Genomic DNA, 6,326 nt, shown 5'->3' on the forward strand with positions numbered 1-6,326 from the left:
TTGCACCTCCGCGCTGACGTCCAGCAGCCACACTGCGCATGCTCCCATCACTATACCTGGGTGATTGACGGCAGCTCTGGACCAATAGAAAGAGGCTACAGGGCCAAAGGGGAGCGGCTGGCCCTCCAGTCAATTGGAGTGAATAAGGGGCGGGGCTGAACCAGGATCTCCCTCATTGGCTGAAACTCTGCATCATTTTGGAAGATGATTTGCCAAACTGCAGGAGAAAACTGGACCTTTCTGTTTGTGGCTTTAAACAGATGAAACCCTGTGGGTGTGGAGCAAAAATTTCAACATTTGTTACTGAAATGTGGGAACATGGTGAAACAAGGCACAAACTTAAAGGAATAACTGGGCAGACAGGGAATTCACCATTAGAACAAGGGGGGTCCTTGGTTTCAATAAATGAACCGGCAGGAGGGTTAGGACAGGTCAGGGATAAGGTTAATATTCAGAACAACACAGAATGTAAAGGAAAAACTGATCTCAAAGACAATTTGTTGTAACGTGTGTGGAGGGGATGTGCTGAACCAGGTTTAAAGAGGTTAAACATGTTTTCCATATTGCACAATCACAAAGCTTCAAAGATGAGACATGAAAGCCCTCAACATCAATCATGACAAGTGGGAAGCGAACTGATGATTGATGCAATTGGAAACACCAGCTTTGGGCAGGAGTTCACCACCACAGCAACATGTCGTTTCAGAAACTCCAACACAGACAAACAAGGTGTCAGCAGAAATCATCCCGCAACATGAGTAAGGAAAATCTTCATATGAGGCACTTTTGCCTTTACAGAATCGGCTTGTCCAGCCATCAGATGAAGTGCAGCAGATCATCTCATCTGATCTCACCAAAGTTCTGAGGCTGTATTCCCATCATCTCTCACAGATGGACAGATGCTAAACATTTGGGAATATGGGACAATCACATTAAAATCTGGAACTCAGATGGGGATAAGGATTGGTGTGAGGTGGGAAGGTCTGGATCCATGTCCTACTCCAGGAAGCTTTAAAATCAGAATGACAGCATTTCAGAAATTATTCCTGTGATATCAGTGATCCCATTCCTATCTGTTAGTAAGACCGATGGAAGTATTTAGTGGAGACAGTAGCATGCTGGAGGATGATGTACACAAGGGTTTTCTGAACTGAGGATAATAGTGAGGGGAAAGGAAGGGATCTTGAAAAAAAAAACAGACTCTTCATGTTGTTAAAAAGGACATGGGACCTTCCACTTGGTTTGACACAACACACACATAAACCCACATGGATTCACTTCCTATCGATCAGGTGGACCAAGTTTTGCCTCACACCGCCAACCCGACTACTGACTAAGACTGGCGATAAAGTATCAGTGTCTCTAAGGACCAAAAAGTTATAGAAATTCAAGTAAACATCACCCTCCAGGGACTCAAAGCAGTTTTGACTATCTAATTCCAGCACTTTCTCTGAAGCTTAATCTATAATGGACAACATCTTGAACAGACATAATGACAAAAAGCTAAGCCACCAATAGATATTAGGTGGTCCATGGCCACCCTGGTGATCAGCCCTGGTGGGAGATTTTAGACAATACAGAACATCTTTGCATAATTGCAGCCTCTACTTTCCCATTGGTATTCTGGATAATTCCCCTTATATTGATGGTCTCAGTGAAGGTCAGGCCACATAGCAGAATGGATGAAAAGATGGCTCCAAACTCCCTGTAAATCTAACCCTCTGATTTCGGTTTTGTAGCCATCTTTCCATCCATCTGCTGCCTGGCCCTTCACTCTACACAGCCTGATCTTGGTCACCTTGTGCACACTGTTATGGATAACAAGCGGGTTACAAAACAGAAAACAGAGAGAAGATGTTAAGAGTAGCGACTCTGACTGGTAAAAGGTGGGAATTGATGTTCCATAGGGAGCAATGCTGGAACCACTGTTATTCAAATTTATATAAACGATTTGGACTCAGAAATCAGAAACCCAATTTTAAAATTTGGGAGCAGAATTACAGTAAATCACACATAAGAATTCCCAGTTAATAAAACTTTGTTGTAAAGTTCATTAAATCTTTAATTCAGTAGCACAGTGTACAATGACATGAGGTAGTGATGAACTGATTTACTTATGAATTAATTGATTACCAAATTGGGAAATACAGTTAATACTGAGGAAGACTGCAACAAAATCCTGGGATCTAATACACACACGTCAATATAGCAGGGAATTCTTGGAAACATGGCGTAGGTCCTTCTTTATCTGGAGATCAAATGTCTGTTGTATAATTGTCCCAGGAGTTAAAATTCCTCCTTGTGTTATTTTAATACAGACTTTACACTATTTACTTTTAGCTACGTTTTACTATGTTAAAGGTGCTATGTCAATACAAGTTGTTGTTGACGTTGGCTTAAAGTAGTGGACTCAGGACTGTCACCAATACACCTTAAAAATTTCACAGAATAATCACCACAGTCATTCTAAACTGGAGACTTATTCCTGCCATTTCAGTTTCAGTCAGGAACAGAGCACAGTTTTACACCAATCTCTGATTTAACAGCACGTTTCCAGACTGCCAGGCTCAGGTTGCACAACCACAGTTGTAAAGGAGCCTTCTACTCGGTGCCTGGGAGCTTTGAAACCCAATGATTCTAAACAGAAATCAGAGTGTTAGATTTACAGGGAGTTTGTATTTTTCCATCCATTTTTCTATGTGGCCTTGAACTCCACAGCCTGACCTTGGTCATCTTTAGGCTCTATGTACTGCACAGAAGTGGCTGTGACACATTTCTCACACACCTCAGGATTAATCCACATGTGGGTTTTGCTGTCAGTGAAGAAATGTGAGAAAGACCAAAGTGTCATTTGTCCCTTTCAGTATGACCCTAAAGGACTACATCCAGGCTGAAGTTCTGTTCCTGCCGTATGATCCTCCCCCAGATTGTCCTTTCTGTGCTCCATCCAGGTGATGTTAAACACTCAGGTACGAAAGACAAAATTGTACAACAATGTGTGAAAAACAAAGTTTGACATGCTATGTGACATTTATCCAGAATATTAAACAGCAGCCCATTGATATTGTTTATTAACTTATATACGAATTAGGAGCAGGAGTAGGCCACTCGGCCCCTTGGGCTTGTTCCGCCATTCAATAAGATCATGGCTGATCTGATTGTAATCTCAACTACACATTCCTGCCGACCCCGATAACCTTTCACCCCTTGCTTATCAAGAATCTATCTACCTCTGCCTTAAATATATTCAAAGATTCTGTCTCAACTGCCTTTTGAGGAAGAGAATTCCAAAGTCTCACAACCCTATGAGAGAAAAAATAATTTCTCATCTCTGACTTAAATGGGCGACCCCTTAAAGAGTGGTCCCTAGTTAAAGATTCTCTCAGAAGAGAAAACATCCTTTCCACATCCACTTTGACAAGACCCCTCATGATCTTATGTGTTTCAATCAAGTTGCCTCTTGCCCTTCTAAACTCCAGCAGATACAAGCCTAGTCTGTCCAACCTTTCCTCATAAGACAACCCGCCCATTCCTGGTAATGATCAACTAAAGATTCGCTGAACTGCTTCCAATGCATTTATATCTTTCCTTAAATAATGAGACCAATATTACACATAGTACTCCAGATGTGGGCTCACCAAGTGCCCTGTATAACTGAAGCATGACCTCCCTACTTTTGTATTCAATTTCCCTTGCAATGAACGATAACATTCTTTCAGCTTTGCTAATTACTTGTGGTACCTGCACACTAACCTTTTGTGATTCACGCACTAGGACACGCAAATCCCTCTGAATCTCAGAGCTCTGCAATCTCTCACCATTTAAATATGCTTTTTTATTCGTCCTGCCAACATGGACAACGTCACATTTTCCCACGTTATACTCCATTTGCCAGATCTTTGCCCACTCACCTAACCTATTTGTATCCTTTTGTAGCCTCCTTATGTCCTCTTCACAATTTATTTTCCTACCTGTGTGCCATAAGCAAATTTAGCAACCATACCACTGGTTCCTTCATCAAAATCATTTATATAAATTATAAAGAGTTGAGGTCGCAGCACTGATCCTTGTGGCACACTGATCATCACATTCTGCTAATCTGAAAAATACCCATTTATGCCCACTTTCTGTTTCCTGTTAGCTAGCTAATCTTCCATTCATGTCAATAATTTACCCCCTACACCATGAGATTTTATTTTCCACAATAACCTTTAATGTGACATCTTATCAGAAGCCCTCTGGAAATATAGGTACAGCACATCCACCAGTTCCCCTTTATCCACAGCACCTATTACTTCTTCAAAGAACCCTAATAAATTGGTTAAGCATGATTTCCCTCTCACAAAACCTTGTTGACTCTGCCTGATTACCTTGACTTTATCTAAGTGCCCTGTTATAACACTTGTAACATTTTTCCTATGATAGATATTAAGCTAACTGGCCTATACTTTCCTGCTCTCTGTCTCCCTCCCTTTTCTATTTTTCTATCTGATGAGACCTTCCCCGAATCTAACGAATTTTGGAAAATTAAAACCAATGCATCAACTATCTCACTAGCCACGTCTTTTAAGACCAGAGGATGAAATCCATCAGGGCAGGGGGACTTGTCAGCCCGCAGCTCCAACAATTTGCTCAGTCCCACTTCCCCGGTGATTGTAATTTTCTTGTGCTCCTCCCCCCTTCCAAATCCTGATTTACAGCCATTCTTGGCATGTTACTTGTATCCTCCACAGTGAAGACAATGCAAAATACCTCTTCAATTCATCTGCCATTATTAACTCCCCAGACTCACTTTCTATGGGAGTAACCCTCACTTTGTTAACTCTTTTCATTTTAAAATATCAATATTTACTCTTACTATCTGTCTTTATATTTCTAACTAGCTTTCTCTCGTTCTCGACCTTTCCCCTCTTTATTAATCTTTCAGTCATTCTTTTCTGTTTTAAAATTCTGTCCAGTCTTCTGAGCTGCCACCCACCTTTGCACAATTATATTTCAGCAGAAACAAACTCCTGCTGTCAGAATGAAAGAATTCAATCCTGAACAGGATTAACAGCAACAGTAGCCAGATTTCAATCTCCATAGTCACTTGTGAACTCGCTGGTGTGTAATCAGATCCTTTTCACTTTTAAAGGTCTTCTCACAGTCAGAACATTTAAAAGGTCTCTGATCAGTATGAACAAGTTGATGTGTCAGAAGACATAGGAGCAGAAATTAGGCCATTCGGCCCATCGAGTCTGCTCTGCCATTCAATTATGGCTGATAAGTTTCTCAACCCCATTCTCCCGCCTTCTCCTCGTAACTTCTTTTGCAAATCACTTTAAATCTGTGCCCTCTCGTTCCCTCGATAAGTTTCTCCCTATTTACTCTATTGAACCCCCACGTGATTTTGAACACCTCAATCAAATCTCCTCTTCACCTTCTCCTCTCCAGAAGAACAGTCCCAACCTCTCCAAACTATCTTCATAACTCAAAACAAAAACAGAATTACCTGGAAAAACTCAGCAGATCTGGCAGCATCAGCAGAGAAGAACAAAGTTGACGTTTTGAGTCCTCATGACCCTTCAACAGAACTAAGTAAAAATAGGAGAGGGATGAAATATAAGCTGGTTTGGGGTGGTGGAGGGGGGGTGCTGGGGGGTGGGTGTGGAGGCGGTGGGGGGAGAGAAGTGGTTGGAGAGGTCGGGGTGGTTGTAGGGACAAGCAAGCAGTGATAGGAGCAGATAATGAAAAGACAAAAGGACAAAGAGGTGTTGAAGGTGGTGATATTATCTAAAAGAATCTGCTAATTATGACTGGATGGCAGGACACGCAAGGTACAGCGTGGCGCCCAGAACTGTATACAATATTCCAGCTGAGGCCTAACGAGTGTATTGAGGGAACAGCGCCACTAATTGGAGAAAACCCATATTGCAGCCAGTGGCCTAGGAAGGCGGTTTGTCTCCTTTTAAGGCATTATGCAAATATAAATGGAGGACAGTATATCAGCTACCTTTTCTCCATCTAGAGGGATAGTTAAGCATGTTCTACAATACATGATAAAAACTGAGCTGTTTAATGGGAAAATATGAACAGGGTGACGTTATGATTTTTAAAAATGAGTGTATGTGACTATGAGAGGTAGTGCTTGATGCCGGCTGGCAGCGTGTGAGAGTTTAGGGTATACTTACCTGGCAGGGGAGAGACAATGATCATGCAGGTTGTTCTCCCAGGACGAGGCTATCCCATTGCACTTCGGGTGTGCTGATGCCTGCGATGTCCCCAAATGCGGGATACTCGACTGCAAAATTTGTGGTAGTGGGGGACTGCGTTCGCGCTCTCCCCTG

At 42.1% G+C, this 6,326-nt stretch overlaps 1 non-coding gene across 1 annotated transcript; it reads left to right on the forward strand.

Annotated features, from left to right (window-relative positions):
• The first annotated feature begins 6,162 nt into the window (after positions 1–6,162).
• On the forward strand, positions 6,163–6,326 carry LOC144698573 (U1 spliceosomal RNA). Its single transcript, XR_013580522.1, has one exon. It is a non-coding gene; the product is annotated as a U1 spliceosomal RNA (small nuclear RNA).

Source organism: Cetorhinus maximus, chromosome 23, assembly GCF_964194155.1.
Source record: "Cetorhinus maximus chromosome 23, sCetMax3.hap1.1, whole genome shotgun sequence".
Lineage (NCBI taxonomy): Eukaryota > Metazoa > Chordata > Chondrichthyes > Lamniformes > Cetorhinidae > Cetorhinus > Cetorhinus maximus.